Consider the following 18,036-nt stretch of genomic DNA (forward strand, 5'->3'; position numbering starts at 1 on the left):
AATTCACGTTATAAGCGCATTTTTTCTTCGATAGTTTTCCCACAAATGTTATGGGTCTGATCAGTTATGACATATTAAACAAATACAGCGATAGTCGTTACATGTGTGTACATTTATTGCAAGTGTGCACACTTACTGAAGAAGTTTTATAAGTAATTTTACGTTGTTCGTGTATCAATTTAAAAAATGCTTTGCAGCATTGTTTTGTTGAATAAATTAACGCCGAAATGCGTGTGCTATATTTGTTTTAAGTGGTTTTAGTAATATAATGTGCTACATGTAGCACACAATTGTAACTTCGACACATTTCGTGCGTATGAGTGTATGTGAGGTAGGTTTTAATAGAGAAAACAAGAATTGCATAGCAATGCCAGATTGCATGTATTTTATTAGTTAAGAAGTGTTTAAAGTTTATTTAAGGGTAGTCCGTGGCGCACAAACGTTAATTTGACGCACTTATTTAAAAATTCTCTCGCCACAAATAGAGGCGGTAGTATATTCATGTATTGTAGTAATGTGGCTCATATGTAATCAACACCTGAAATAATCATACTTCTTGATTATTACAAAGGTTGAGGATATGAGATTGTCTTTGTATTTATTAAATAAAAATAGTTGGTTGTAGGTGCTTTTATGGCAAGTTTAATCACTTGCTTGTAGCACACAAATATGGCTTTGATGCATTTAACCGTATCGGTTCATGTGAGCGAGGTTTCAAAAAAGAAACTGAGAAAAATAAAAAAAAAATCATGGCTTTGTACACATATCTGAACTTATTCGAAATAAGGTGTGGCAGAGTATATGTGTTGGCAAAAGAAATTTAAACAAATAGTATCCGATTATATGCATTGGCACAATATATTGCGCTATAGTGGATATGCAAGGCAGCAGCTGATATTATAAGTTCATTACTACGAAGATTTGATAAAACATATTCACATTCATGCATTCATTTATAATGTAAAAATTCATACAAGCATCGAACTGTCTAAATTAAATGAAATAATTCATAAATTTCAATACTAAATAGATTTCGGCCAAGTTAGAATATAAAATCTTATGCGCATATGTTTCCCTCTAGATTTTGATGAAAAATACTTTCAGGTGCGTCTCAGTTTCTAATGTAGAAATTTGAACGAATATTTAGGCATTTAGAATAAGGAAAAATGTCTCACAATTTTGACGCAAAACATGCTTTAGTCAAGTTATAATACAAAAGGTTCACGCGCCACGTTAAGCATGTTGTATGAGAGACTTGACGCCCGCATACTCTCGTCGCGATAAGCGCACAATACAGCAACGTACATTATACGTTCATTTTGTCAAAAATATTTTCAAATACATCTTCATTTTCATTGTAGAAATTTGAATAACTATCAGAGCATCTTAAACAGGGAAAATATTTTGCAATTTCTGAGTCAAAACATGATTTAACCAAGTTATAATACATAAAATTCACGCGCCGCGCCTATCATGTTGCAATTAGTATAATGTGCTAGGATAGCCTGATGCGTATATATTTATGCTGCAATAAGCACATACTGCAGCAATGGTCATTGTTATGAAATTTTGTCAAAAAAGAAAATCCGCTCATATTTATACGTTCATTCCTATCGTAGAAAATTTAAGCAAATATCAGTTTATTTAAAACAAGGGAAATATCTTGTGATTCTTGACGTAGAACATGCTTCAGCTTAATTAGTATGCAAAAATGTACGCACTGTATTTAACGTGTTGCATGAGAAAGGCTCGATCTGCGCATATTCATGCAACAATGAGTATATAACATAGTGGTGTATACTGCGCTATCATTGTCACAAAATTTTTGGTGAGAATTACTTTCATTTATTACATCATTCCTGCTGTAGAATACAAGAAAATATCAGGCTATCTAAAACAAGGGGAGCATATTATTATTTTCGATGCAAAACGTGCTTCAGCTAAGTTTGCGACGCTGTGCCTCCCAGCACAGGTGCGCAACTCCTGGCGCTCCAATGTGCCCGAATTTATTTATTACGCGGCGGATTCGCCGCAGTCGTCGTACGTTTGGGAGCACGTGGGGGAAAGGAAAGAAATAATTAATCTTCATTCTCAGTAACGAATCCACTATATTTCACCCAACTCTTCCCTACAACGCGGTGACTTATGTTTCCCGCACAATTCAGCCACGCAGGGCGTAAGCAACACTCTCTCTCCTCCGCGCCATCCCGATGCTCTCGCACCTAAACTGAGCGTTAGTAGTCAGACCGCGCCGGCGGAGACCTGCTCTCTTTCCCCACTCCTCTCTCTTTCTCCTTTGTTGGCGAGCACTCGCGCGCGCGCCGCTTCTCCCGCTCGCTTCTCGCTACGCCGTGGCGTTCCTTTGTTTACGGCATCCGGCGTGGCCGACCTCACACGAAGTGCTGGTCGCCCCGCTGACGGTCTCTTTCTCTCTCGCTCTTTCTATCGCTCTTCCGCTCACGAGGCGCGGGGCCAATTCCTCAGCGCCGCACGGCGCTGGGTTTCAACGCCACGGACGCCAATCCGGTAGGACAAGCGTATGCCCCCTTTGTCGCATTTTTCTCACTTTTCACGCCGTACGCCCCGCACTACTTACGGTGTTCTCCTCGTGCACCCGCACTGCCCCCGTACACACTCGTCTGTCTCTCTCTCTCTCTCTCTCTCTCTCTCTCTCTCTCTCTCTCTGGTGAGTCGCTTTGACAGCTTTTCATTCTACTCCTACTTTCGCACTGCTTTTCTGCCGCTTCTTGCCTTCGGGCCCTCTTTTGTTGTAGATTGTTGCACGCTCTTTTTTGCAACCTTTACGACGACATATAAATCGCTGAAGGTTGCAATTTATTTTCAACATCTTTTCTGCACAAACTTTCTGCACGGCTTCTAACCTCAAAATCTACTCGGCTCGGCTTGGCTTGGTTTCCCGCTCGCACGGCGTCTCTCCGCTCCTAATCAACATCGAGGAGACATCTACCGCATCGAGGGAGAACTTCTAAGGCGTCTGCACATTGTTTGAGGTCGGTGCTTTCTCGCTCTTTACATTAACGCTCCATCTAGCCGTAAGAGTTATAACACCGACTCTACCACTCCGTCGATAACTTAACATCACACCACGAATTTCTGCTCTACCGACTGCCAGTAAGTTATCGACAACAACAGCAACAACCGCAGCAGCGCTGCGGAAATTAGCAGCCTCCGCAGTGAGCTGGCTGAGGTCAAACGACGGCAGGAGCAGACCTCAAATAGTGTTGTTGTCATCACGGGCTTGCACTACACCCGTGTGACCTCGCTGCATCTTCTCGCGTTTGCAGTCATAAACGCACTTGACCCAACGGTCCTGCGGAGAGATGTTGCATCCGTCAGGGTCATGGGTAGGCTCGATGCACCCCGGAACACTGCCAGGAATGACGGCAGATTGCCACCACTGGCCGTCACCCTCTCGTCGAGTGCACTAGCACTAGCAATCGTCGTTGCCAAAGCCCGTAAACGCAAGCTCCACACCAACGAGCTGGATGCAACCGTGATGGAGGAGGCCAAAGCTCTGAGCCCTGACCACCAAGGGCTCATAAACATCAATGAGCTACGCCCCACCGACGTCCACAAGCTGCGTTCACGGGCTAGGCTGGAAGCCAAGAGGAGGCAGGGCTGCCGAACGTTCGTCAGGGACGGAAGATTGTTCGTACGCTGCAACGATGACAACGAGCGTGCCACCGTCATTACCACCGACGCCGAGCTGGATAATTTTTTAGCTCGGATCCCGCTCGCCGTAAACATCACTCCACAATGAAGCTGCCACACATACATTTCATCCCACCACGTCCGCCATCAAGCTCATCCGCCGTGTCTTCATCGGGTTCTAAGGTTTCTCTGTCTGAAGGTCTAAGGGTCTGTCATTTTAATGCGAACTCTCTCACGGGTCGCATTGAGATGATCAGGCTCTTTTTATCCACTCGCTCTTTATTCCACATAATAGCTGTTACTGATACCTGGCTAAGCGAGAAGGTGACATCCAGCCCTTCGCTGGATGATTACCTGCTCTACAGACGAGACAGAAACAGAAACGGTGGAGGTGTGGCCCTCTATATACACAAATCTCTGACGGTTAGTGTTATTTCATCATCCGACGGTGAATGGTCCGGCAAGCCAGGCAAGCCTGAATACCTCTTTTGTGAGATATCGGCCAAGGGAGTTTCTCCCATCTTCGTGGGGGTTGTGTATCGTCCACCTCATGCTCCTTTTTTCCAAGGCTCTAACTTTATTAACGAACTAACAACTCACATGCACAACTACTCCACGAAGGTTATAATGGGGAACTTTAACTCTGACCAACTATCCTCATCTGAAGATGCCAATTTCATCAGGGCCTTCATTGATGAGAACTCTCTTTCGTCCGTTCCCTATGGTGCCACACACCATAAACAGGGTTCTGACACCTGGCTTGATCTGTGTCTAATCGACGAGCAGGATCGCCTGCAGTCATACTGGAAGACAGACGCACCTTTCATCAACGGACACGACCTTATCACGGCCACTCTCGACGTACAGATTCCACGCTACGTACCAAATACATACTAATACAGAAACTTTAAAGGAATCAGCGCTGAGAAGTTGAGAGACTTTCTTAGCGAATGTGACTGGTCATCTCTCACCACTTCATCACTTGACGACTGCATATCTTTACTCAACGCTAACCTCACTAACGCCATCAACCACCTCGCTCCATTGCGGACTGTGACACCAGGACGACAACGTCACCCGTGGTACACTGCGGCTCTTCGTGGCCTTGTATCCGAGAGCAATAGACTTTACAGGCGTTTCAGGGACTCCAGGCTCGAATCAGATCGACGCGTTTACAGATTAGCTAGAGACTATGCTCACAAACAAGTCGAGGAGGCCAGACTGAATTATTACTATTCATGCCTGTCCACCTTGACCGATATTGCTGAGATCTGGAAAGAGCTGGAGAAACTTGGAATTTCTGCCACCAAGGCCCCCTTACCATCTAGATTCACCACAGATGAACTCAACACGCATTTCAGCGCGATGTCAAATGATCCGCTGGCTCCTGCTGTTGAGGATTATCTTGTTACCCTGGAAAGTCTTGACCTCCCGGAACATTTCGAATTCAAACCTATAACGGAATCGGACGTGTTGGCTGCGGTGTCGCACTTTGACACTCAGGCCAGGGAGAGCGACGGCATCCCACAGGTTGTCATCTCAAAAGCTTTGCCGGTTCTTGCTCCCTCACTAAGTCATATTTTCAACCTGTCCCTTAGCGAACCCTGCTTCCCATCTGCCTGGAAAATGTCACTTGTGCGCGCACTCAACAAAGTCAGCTCACCAACAGCCCTGACTGATTACCGTCCGATTTCACTTCTCTGCTTTCTTTCCAAGGCTCTGGAGTGGCTAGTGCACAGGCAAGTCTCAGAATACCTTGAATCAAGGCTATTACTAGATAACCTTCAAACAGGCTTCCGCACTGGTCACAGCACTCAGTCTGGCCTAATTAAGCTAACTGATAATGCCAGAGCTGGGATAAACAAAAAGAAAGTAACACTACTCCTTCTCTTTGACTTTAGCAAGGCGTTTGACACTGTGTGTCACGTCAGGCTCCTGAGAAAGCTATCCACCTTCGGCTTCTCAAAGCAAGTCATCCGCTGGTTTGCCTCCTACCTCTCTGGTAGAGAGCAGGCCGTCGTTGGTGACAATAACGAACGTTCTTCTCCTCGGCGTCTCAACATCGGCGTCCCGCAGGGGTCCGTTCTGGGTCCACTGCTGTTTGCATTGTACATCAATGACATCGGTTTCTGCCTTGATACCGATGTTTTCCATCTCATCTACGCGGATGACTTGCAAATTTACAGTCAATGCCACCTCGAAGAGCTCGATTCTTTATCAAACAAGATGAGTGCCAATGCTGAGAGGATTACTGGTTGGGCTGCACAGAATAAGCTAAAACTTAACTAAAGCAATTGTCCTGGGCTCTCCCTACTACATAAACGCATTACCCTCAACAGCTAACACTTTCATTAACATAGGGGGTGCCCAGGTCAGCTTTGAATCTTCCGTGCGTAATCTGGGATTGGTGCTCGACTCTAAGCTTACGTGGAGGGAGCATATTACACAAGTGTGTAAGCGTGCTCACACAATAATGTACAGGCTTTACTTTTTCAGGTAAAGCACCAATCTCAGGTTGCGCAAGCACTTAGTGCAGGCCCTCCTGTTTCCTCTTATAGACTATTGTTCCCTCGTATACTGTGACCTGACGCAGGAACTCGACCTAAAACTTCAGAGGCTCGTGAATACAGGAATTCGGTACATCTATGGTGTAAGAAGAGATGAGCACATCTCCCCATACAGGCGGGAGTTGCAGTGGCTAACCACTGCCGGACGCAGGAAGTATTTCACTGTTTGTTTCCTAAGAAAAATGTTTAACACAGCCGTACCATCATACGTACTGGCATACTTTGACTTCCGCGTGACACTTCGGCCTGTTAGGGGGGAGGTGATACCTCTGGATATTCCGACATTCGCGACGGAGACGCTGAGGAACTCGTTTCATATCAGCGCCTCATACCTATGGAACAACCTACCATCTCACATTCGTAACACTACATCTGTCTCAGGTTTCAAGAGAATAGATAAAGAGCACTTTCTTGAGCTTGAAAACACAAACACTTGAATCGCTTGTACACATTCACTCAAACGCACACACACACACACGCTTGTACACATTCACGCAAACGCACACACTCTCGCTTGACCCATCTTCACATTATCATACTATCACAATACACATTTTTGCTGTACTACTATTGCTGCTGTATACAATTTATCGTACAACATATTGTACGTCAAATAAATCTAATAAATCTCTCTCTCTCTCTCTCTCTCTCTCTCTCTCTCTCTCTCTCTCTCTCTCTCTCTCTCTCTTTCCCTTTCACACAAGCACTCACGATGCAGCGTTCTAATCGACCCTAAGACCACTTACCGCGTGTAATCGCCGCTTGCAGGATCTCTTCTCCGCGGCGCCCGGAAAACTTGCCCTTCCAGGCAAGCTGGTATCCCGCAACTGCTCCCGCAACTGATCTCTCTCTTTCTCTCTCTCTCTCTCTCTCTCTCTCTCTCTCTCTCTCAAATATACAGCCAATGCCACCTTGAGGAGCTCAAGGATAATGGGCTGGGCTGCACAAAATCACCTTAAACTTAATGTTCTGAAAACTAAGGCTTGACTCCAAACTAACGTGGAAAGAGCACGTTACACAACTATGCAAACGTGCTCACTCATTAATGTATAGCCTTTACTTTTTCAGGAAAAGTACCAATCTCAGGTTGTGTAAACATCTCGTACAAGCACTCCTATTTCCAATCATCGACTACTGCTCATTGGTATACTGTGACCTGACCCAAGAACACGGGAATTCGATACATCTATGGTGTAAGGAGGGACGAGCACATCACCCCCTACAGGCGTGAACTACAATGGCTTACAACTGCCGGACGTAGAAAGTACTTTGCAGTCTGTTTTCTACGAAAACTGTTTAACACAGCTGTGCCTTCCTACATCTTGGCCTTTTTTTTACTTTCACGTCGCGCACAGGCTTGTGAGGGGGGAGGTGACGCCTCTGGACATCCCGACTTTCAAGACGGAGACGCTGAAAGGTTCATTCCATATAAGCGCCTCATACCTCTGGAACTCGCTACCATCGCGCCTTCGCAACACTAAATCCATGTCACACTTCAAACAATTAGCTAAAGAATATTTTTATGCACTTGAAAACTCATAATCATCTCACAAACACTTACACTCCTCCACTCTATATATATCATTTCACATTCACTCTATATATATCATCTCTCACACACACACACACACACACACAAATTATAACTTGTTTTACTTTATACTGTTATTTTGAATTGTACAACACAATGTACAGAAATAAAACTTATTTAATCTAATCTAATCTAATCTCCAAGGGAAGGTAGACCGTTGGCTGGACCGTGGGCGTCCTTCCCGTCTCGTCTTCTTCAACGCCGTTCTCTCTCCTACTGGATCGCCGGTGACTGGGCCGTGGCGGTCCTTCCGACAGAACTCCCTCTCTGCTCACCCTGCTCGCCGGGATGCGCCTCGGGAAAGCTGTGAGACTTCCCCCAAATACCGAACTCATCTCAAACTCTTTTACTCGCGCTCGCAAACCTCTACGTCAACTCTTCACTTAACGAGGGCTCACGAGATACTGCCGGTCCGGCGCGCGCTCGTCGTGCTCGCTACCTCCCCTACTCCTTAGGCCGAAACGAAGCCGCGCTCTGATTGGCGGCCCGGGCTGCACTATTTCTCCTTGATTGGCTAATCCTTTCTCTCGCGACGTCGTTCGTCTCGCTGCTTCTAGGAACGTTACCGCGAGCTCACCAGGCCCGGATATTCTTGGGACGCGCGACGGCTCGGACAACAACTGTTCGTGCGATATTTTCTAGGCAAGGAATCTGCCGTGCCGAAAAGAGGTTTATCGGCGCGGCTGCGACGCACCACGTCGCAAGATATAATACAAAAATTTTACGCGTCGCGCTTAACATATTGCATGAGAAAGGTTCGACGCGCGCACGCTTATATCACGATAAGTACATAATGCAGCGGTGCATATTGCGCGATTAATATCGCGACATTTTAACAAGAACTACTCTCATTTATATCTTCGTTTCTTCTGTAGAAATTCAAGAAAATATTAAGCTACTTAAAACAAGGGAAGCATATTATAATTTTCAACGCAAAACGTGCTTCAGCTAAGTTATAATATAAAAATTTACGCGTCGTATTTAATGTGTTGCATGAGAAAGGCTCGAGGCGCGTATGTTCACGTCACAATAAGCATATAATATAGTGATGCGTGCTGTACGTTTATTATTACAAAAATTTTACAAGAACTATCCTTGCTTGTATTTTTATTTCTACTTGTAGATATTTAAAGTAATATCGGTCCATTTGAAACAAAGAAAAACTTTATGTGATTTCAAATGCTCGTTACGTTTTACCAAAATTAGATTGCAATAAATTAAATGCCGCGCTAAGCACGATTGATCTGAAATGCTCGAAACACATATACTCTAGTCATAATAATATTATACTGGCAATTGCGGGTAGTAAAGTAATTAATACGTATGTACATTTAAATATAAATATTTTATGAACACAAAAGAAAACGCTGAAACTGTGTTATAAGTGCATTGATTGTATATGAACTTGCGCGCCCAATGGCTGCGAGAATGCGAAATTAAATTATCATTTTTTCGAAAGTTAATTAGCATGGTTGTCACTGGCTAGAATGAGTGTCGCTGTTTTATCAGCTTGTTGAAATGCGTGTTTACATGTGTTTATGTCTCGAGCGGCGTTCTGAGCAGGCTTTGAGAGAGAGAGAGAGAGAGAGAGAGAGAGAGAGAGAGAGAGAGAGAGAGAGAGAGAGAGTAGGGCTTGTGTATAGGAGAGCGGGGGAAGAGGGGTGAGCTTTGTTTGGCGTGACGGCTCTCCACCGCTGCCGTTTATGAATGAGATGACCGTGCGGATGGGGAGGACAAAACGATCTCGGTTGTTTCGACGCTGCGTCTTCGACTGCGCGCATATCTGATTTGTTTTTCAAACTGTGCGGAAGTGTTTTTAAAACTGTTTAAATATGTGCTCCATGCCGAGTTTCATAAATTCGCCGTTCGACATAGCCTGCTCGATGTCCCTGGCAAGGTGGGCAACAGTTTCCTTGACGGATTAGGAAGCATACGCCAAGGAGATGCTGTTTCGGAGCCTGGACCGAACACGGTTTGGAGTGCTCGTTCATGAGCGTTTGATAGACCGGCAGCAATGCCGATTTCGTGATGCCGTAAATAAAAGTTTGATATATTTTCCTCATTGCTTTTCTGTGTGTGTGTGTGTGTGTCCGAGCAGTTAGATTGCATGAATGGAAATGCTCCTAATTTTAGCTTGTCTTATATATATGTTAATGTATGTGAGAGTGTGTAAAATTGCAAATCAGTGAGGGTGTCTCTTCTTATTGAATTGCTTGTGTAAAACGTAAATGTGAGTGTCTTTGTGTAAATAAGTGTAAATGCTTGCTTCGGTGTACGTTTACGCATGTGTCTAATTGAACGTGTGATTGATTGTGTAGTATGTATTGAGCATGCTTGAACGAGTGAGAGTATGTGCGTCGCCGTATGAATCCATGTGAATGTTAGTAGGAGTAATTGTGGATATGTGTTTTTGTTTGTGAGTATGAGTGAAAGTATAGCATGTGTTGAGCTCGTATGAAGTGTGAGTGAGTGTAAAGTGAATGCACGTATATTTATGCTTTTATCTATTGTTGTTTATGTGATATTAAAAAAAAGAGTAGTATACGTTATTTGTGCACAGATATATGCAAACGTACATGCTTATATGCGACTGAACGTGTATGTTTTGTGTTACAGAGTGTAAATGCTTGAAGAGTGAATGTGCGAATGCGTGTCAATTTCTTATAATTACGAATATGTGTGTATTAGGATGTACGTATTAATATGTGTATTATATTCGTCTAATCTCTTTATTTTTCTTACAGGACCTTGAGTTTCACGTAGAGACTAAGGTACAGGGCTATACCGATTTTGGAAACTGGAAGGCAGGTGGTAGGCTTAGTTCTTGGGGGAGCGCGGTGAGACTCGTTTTCCAGTCATATGCCCCAATGATTGCTACGTAAGTGCATATTCACTATGATTTTACTTTTCTTTTCATATTAAATTGCATTATTGTTATAACATGACTGTATATTGTTATAGCTTGGGACTCGTGTGGCGATGTGGCCCGTTATGGAGCGTACGGATGACGAAGAGTTTGATCTCGAACAGTTTGGAGATGTGCTCATGGAGGAGCGCGAGAACGTGTAGTACAGAGGGAAGCGTGTCCGTATATTTAAGTATAAATGTTCACGGGGAAAGGTTAGTTTTTATGTATTTTTCTTAATCTTCTTTTTCCTAATATGATTAATTGCATAATTTTTTTGAATTGTTTGTATGTTGCAGCCATATTCGGTAATTGTCCATACCGGGTCACAACGTCCAGCGTATTTGCCGTCAAGCGTGAAACATCTAAATATGGGGGAGAAGCCCAATGTGATTTTTTTGCGGTGCGACATGCAAGAAGGATGCACGTCGTACCAGAAGATGTTGCGGTGTCGCTGTCACGGTAGCTTTTTATTATTTGAAGTCGTGACAAGCGCCTCCGACTAAAGCCAATATTATATTTTAAATTTTATTAGTTTTATCGACAATATAATGCTTTGTATTCTAAAAAAAATTTGTGTTTCTATTTTTGTATACACTGCCACTCCTTTTGTTCCTATATCAAAATGCTGCTAATTTTTCTTCTTTGCATGTAGTTTTCTTTGACCTTATATATATCATAAAACTAGAATTGATTTTACTTCAATCATGACTTTATCAAAAATAAATTTTTTTTTGTTTGATGGATATAAATTATTTTGAATCAATTACATTACACACACACACACACACATACATATATACATATATATGTATATATATATATACACACACACACACATATATATATATATATATATATATATATATATATATATATATAAAATTAAATCTCTCTCTTTCTCTCTCGCTCTTCATATCCTTCTTTCACATAGCTTGCATAGCTAATTGAATATACGTGCACGTGCATTTGTCTAGTATATATCCGCTCGTTGAATTTAAAATTATCTAATCCGTCCGCTATTGTGAGAAAGCTAGAGATATAAGCGATGTAGTTTTCAATTATGTAAAGTATATATTTTGAGAAAGAAAATTTTGAAATTCGCATATGCTTTAATCTTTGCTAAAATGTGACCAAGCGTATAATCTATCAATATTTAATAGCATATTCAATTTTGTTGAATTCTGAGTGGTTGATCATTTTGTTTTTCTGGGTAGAATTAAAAAAAACTTCCTGATAATGCAGTTTAATTTAATATTTTAGATTAAAGACTTGTTCGGTAAATTTTCTTCTCTCTTTTTTTTGTAAGTATTATTGGTGTTTTGACTTTTCTGGCTACATGTATTTTGGTGAGATATTGTGTGTTGCAAATTCGCATAATGGTGCACCTAGTTTCTGATATATAATAACACTAGTTACGTGAGATGAATATGTTAAGAATAAATACACATGCATTTACTCCTCTGCAGTTTTGCTAGATGTGCAGGTGTTATTTCGAGAATAGCAAAAAAATGTATAGCACCAATTTTGTATGAACATTCTTTTTTTTTGCGCACTGCCGCGCGCCCTATGGCCGCGGGATTAATAAGGCAAAAGCTTTTCTGGCAAATTGAATAATGTGTTCGTAGGATGCGTATGACAAAATGATGTGACGTTGAGTGTTATATTGCATCTGGTGATCGATCATGTGGATTGTAAATTACTTTAATTCTGTACATTTGAATGATTGCTGTGATTTGACAAAGGCTATAGCCGGGTTACTATGGTGAAATGGCCCCCTTGGAAAATGTATATATGTTATATACCATTCGATGGGGGATAAAAAAAAACTCCCATAGCCAAATTTTTAGCTCTCTGCCTAGTGCGCATGCGCAGTAACGTCGATAAACGTGTTTTTTTGATTTTATTTTTTTCTGAAGTCCCTATAGGATAAAAATTTTTTTAAAAATTCACATTGGTGTATTTTTATGTCATGAATAACTGCAATTTTTTTGGGATTACATAACCTCAAATATCGGATCTAAAAAAATTATTAAAGTTTTCAATCGATATTTTGACCCCCTTGTTTTTGAGGTGCAACTTTTTAAGTAGACTTTTTTTGTGTACTTTTTCCCGTTCTTTACGATGGCACTAACGTTTTTTCCTTAAAAATGGTGGCACAACTCGATTTGAGCCAAAAACTGATTTTTTTGCCATTTTTTCACGTTTTTAGCTGGTTATGTTACAATTTAGTTACTAAAGTGACTCCTTTTGAGTAGTTTTGCATATCTTCCCATGAAAACATAATCAAATGAAATATTTTGTTCGCTCCAAGCCGTATTTTTTATATTATCTTACGTTTTCAATGATGGTCTTATCAGAATTGTGATATCACCTTATTATAAAACTGATGGCTAATGTTATGTTCTTTTTAAACGTTCTGTGATTGGTCGAAAGTATTGTCTCTGTCGCACTTTTTTGTTTATTGTTTATTTTTATTTATAATAAAAGGTTATGCTTGGCCGCGCGGTTGACGCGGCGGCTGCAATGCAGACGATCTGCGTAGTGAATGGTCAATCATAAAATTAAGAATTATCAGGAGCATAAACAAATAAAGTATTTTGATTTCTTAATTAATTAAACGATGCGCAAACCAATGGCCAACATTGTTTTTTTCAAAACTAATTTTTTTTTTTTCTTACAATTGTCTATATAAGGGAGAAAGTACAATACGTCCCGTCCCGTCCCGTACCGACCCCGGGACATACCGTCTGAAATAAGTCACTTTTATATTATTGGCTAATTCTGTTCGATAACCCAATCGACGGTACAGAATTAGCCAATCCCGTAAAAACAGCTTATTTCAGACGGTATGTCCCGAGGTCGGTACGGGACGACGGACTCAATTGTACTTTCTCCATAATATACTAATACAAGTGAATGGTGAAAACGCTGTTAGTATAAGTTTATAACTTTTAAAGTAAATTAAAATCTAGCAAATAAAAATTGTTTCGATTTTTCTTTTTACTATTTCGGCTTTTGACTGATAATTGATAGCAATACTAGAAAAAATAATAAAGTAGTTAAGTATTTATTTTCAAATACATTGGAGTTAGTTGGAACCGAAGGCTGACGCGGCTACTTTAAATCTTTCTGCTGTTTACTTCAAAACTAACAATCTTGTATATTTAAAGTGAGTACTATATATTTTACATATCTTTTAAAAAAATGAAGATTTAACAAAGTTTTTCAAAAGTTTTGACATCACAGATTATATGCTTTGATATTAGGGTTATATGTATTTCTAATACATATTACACAATAAATTAATATTTTGTTAAATAACTTCTTTAAAATCAAAACCTATTATTAATATCTAAAATGTTATTTTTATGCCGACACTTTGAGTTTTGAAAAAAATACTGTAACCAACCTACTGATAAATAAAAAATCTCCCATGTATTTATAATAAATACACTTGTATTTTACCGGTATATGCAGAGTAAGACTTATTAATGGGTAGAAAAATAAAATTTTTATTATAAATTCTGTAGTATTAAGAGTAATTGTATCAAAAATAATGACAGATAATATAGTAATATAATAACATGATATAATAATATAATAATATGATATAATAATATAATAATATAATATAATAATATAATAATGTAATAATAATAACAGATAATTATTAGACCTTTTTATACGCTAAATAAGAAAAACATGTTGTGTACGTTATTAAATTCTTGCATAAAATCAAAAGTTTAAACCAACATTAAATTATAAACTGTTTTAGTACTCGCATAAAGATCCGATCTTATCCTAAAACAAAAATAGCAATCAGATTTTAAATCAATAAGCTAACAAAAAAGTAATTAATAAAAATGAATTTTCAATCCTATAGATATAGATATACGTACAATGCATGTAAGGGGAACGAGTCTTTATCTATTTAACTTAACCAATTTAGGCTAATCACATAAAGTAAAATGAGAAATTAGTTAAACATAAAGTTGTTGAAACTATTAACTAAATAAAATTAAGAAGGAAAAACATTTGAATAAAATATGACAATAAACTTTTGCTAGAAACGGATTTGACGATTGATGAGTTGCATGTTTTGATGTAATGCGGTATATTAATTATACAAGTATGATTAAATTGATAAAATATAGAAAGTCTTGAACAATAATTAATTTGTTTATGTATAAAATACTGTCAAATTAATAAAAAATGCACATAAATATCTGCATATGACTATATGTGATGTGATTTTTACTATAGTTAATTATTATGAGATGAGAAAAAATATTTGGTTTTACATAAAAACAATACATGAGAAATAATAAAAATGAAAAATAGAACTAATAGGATGCGAACTTATTAATTGTCAATTAACTTTTAAGTTAAAAAAATGTAAAATGAATAAAGTAAACACAAGCTAACCTATACTTTAAACACATACGTATATGAAACATCATTAAAAACAACATTATTTATTTATTTTAAAATACACTATTATTCATGTCTAGATACAAGAACATATTTTTACAAAAAAACAAATTGAATATAATAATTTCATAGGTTTGTTGATTTTATAAAATCACTAGGTGCAAGCACTTCAATACAGTTTTTATGACAAAAAAAAATTATTTGCTTAAAAAACTTATAAATGAAATACAACTTATTTCACTTTTACTAGGCAATATTATTTTTTTACTTTTCATGTAAAGCTACTGAGAAAACTGGATTATACAAGAACTTAGATTATAATATTTTTGTAATATTTATTATTCATTCTAGTTTTTAATTTAAAAAAAGGCAAACAATTTTTTTAGATTTTTAAAAACTAACTAACAGCATTTTTAAATGTATTGTAAAATATTTATATTTTATTATTTCAGAAGTGATCTTCTTGTCTAATGGTTAAATAAATATGGCATCTAATAGTAATGAAGAGTCAGATAACATCAGGAAACGCGATGATCGAAGATGTGCCATGTGTAATATTTATATTAGAAAATCAATTGGTCGAGAAAAGGAAATCGAATCTGAAGTTGAAATCGAATATGCTAAACAATTATCAAATAAAGATATTTACATCCATGATGTAATTTGTGATTCATGTAGAAAGCGATTAGCCAAATACATATCAAGCTCTAAACCTAAAAAGGTTAATGTTCCAGCAACTGCTTCGTCTCAAGATTCAAATGTTTCTGAATCATTTTCTCAGCTAACTGTCACTTCATCATCTCAGGAAAGTACACAATCATCTGTATACACAATAAAGGAACAAAAAGTACGAGCAACCACGGAATTACTTATTCAAAGGACGATTGCGACACATAAATATTGCTTTGTTTGTGGGTACCAAAAACAGACTAATAATATATTAGTTCCTTTAGAGGCCCGAATTCAAGTTTATAGTAAAATGAATGTTTTTATTCTACATGGCAATAGATGCTGTTGCACACATTTAATTAAAAAAAGATTTTATGAAGATGAACTAAATAAAATTAATATTTTTTCCACTACAAGTACGGTATATATTGATGAATTACTACAATTTTTGAGTCAATTATCAATGAAAGCAGACGAAACTTTATTAGATACAGTAACTGAATTTTCCATGCCTGAAAAAAAAATTGAAAGTTTTTACGGGATTAACGTGGGAAAATATTAATTATCTTAAAGATCAACTCACTTCTCTGAAGAATTCCTGTGTAAGGACAGCGACACAAGCCATTGTCGTATTTTTATTCAAAATGCGCTCTGGGAATTCTAACTCGCTCATCTCTACAATATTTGACATTGAAAGCGAACAACAAGTATCTCGTTTTTGTCAATCAGTATTATTATCTTTCGAAAAAGATTTACTACCAAAACACTTTGGATTAGAAAATGTAGACAGAAATGAATTGATTGAAAATCAAACTTCTAATATGGCAAAGAAATTACATCCTGGTAAACAACTTATTTTGATTGCTGATGGTACTTATATAAGGCATGAAAAAAGCTCTAATAACGAGTACCAAAGAAAATCTTATTCAGGCCAAAAAAAAGTTCCTCTGACTAAACCATTTACTATATGTACTACTAATGGTTATGTTGTTGACCAGTTAGGTCCATATCTTGCAAATAAAAATGATGCTACAATACTGATTGAAATATTGGAAGAGAAGCAGAATATTTTACAGAAACTTCTTCGCCAAGGGGACATTTTTATACTGGATAGAGGTTTCAGGGACATTAAACAAAAATTAGAAAATATGGGTTATATTGTTTTGATGCCTGCACTCAAAGGTTCAAAATCTCAACTTTCTACGCAAGAATCAAATGAAACAAGATTCACGACAAAACTGCGATGGGTTGTTGAAGCAGTGCACGGAGTTCAAAAGAAAAAATATAGGTTATTAGATCACAAACTTGATAATAAAATGGTGAAAAATACTGGATCTTATTGTAAAATTTCTTGCTACTTAAATAACTTGTTTGGCAAACGCCTAGATTCTGATGAAGACATGCAAGATGAAATATTTAGTGCTATGCAATCTAGAAAAAATGTTGAAAATACATTAGCAGTTTTAGTAGCAGACAAAAGATGGAGTCGTCGGAAACTACCATTTAAAATAATAACTTCGGATGATTTACCAGACTTTCCTGAATTAACAATAAAAGATTTGAAAATTCTGTTTACAGGAACATATCAGCTTAAACAGACAATATCTTACTTAGCGGAAATGCTTGACGCAGATAATAATTTGAAGATTGGATATTCAAAAGAGACTAACAATATTCTCAAACTTGAAGTTCAATCCAGGCATATTAACAGAAAACAATACAAATGTTTCGTTGAGTATAAACCAAATGGTATTGGTTATTCTAGCATCTTAAGACACTGTTGTGATTGTGCTAACGGTAACCGTACTATAGGATGTTGTGCGCATATTGCTGCCATAATCTATTATCTTTCACATGGAAGATATTTATCAAAAATCATACGACCAGCTGAAATTCTGTCTAAAATGTTTCTTAATGATCAAATTGAAGTGTGTATTGATGAAGATAGTGACATTGATGAGTGAATCATTTTTTCTATTGTGAACATTCGTTATTTTTAAAAAGCTACTTGTATACGTTCCATAATTTATTTTAAATAGCCTATGAAGATAATAAATTATACTTTGTACGAATTGAACATACTTAACTTCAATTCCTTTTTACCTGATAATTATTACTGTCAATAGATTTTGAATAATCAATTAAGTAGAGGCAGATAAGCCAAATATGGCCTTTTTAAGACCACAAGACGCCAAAAG

The sequence above is a fragment of the Nasonia vitripennis genome, assembly GCF_009193385.2.
Source record: "Nasonia vitripennis strain AsymCx chromosome 1 unlocalized genomic scaffold, Nvit_psr_1.1 chr1_random0007, whole genome shotgun sequence".
In the NCBI taxonomy this organism is placed as follows: Eukaryota; Metazoa; Arthropoda; class Insecta; order Hymenoptera; family Pteromalidae; genus Nasonia; species Nasonia vitripennis.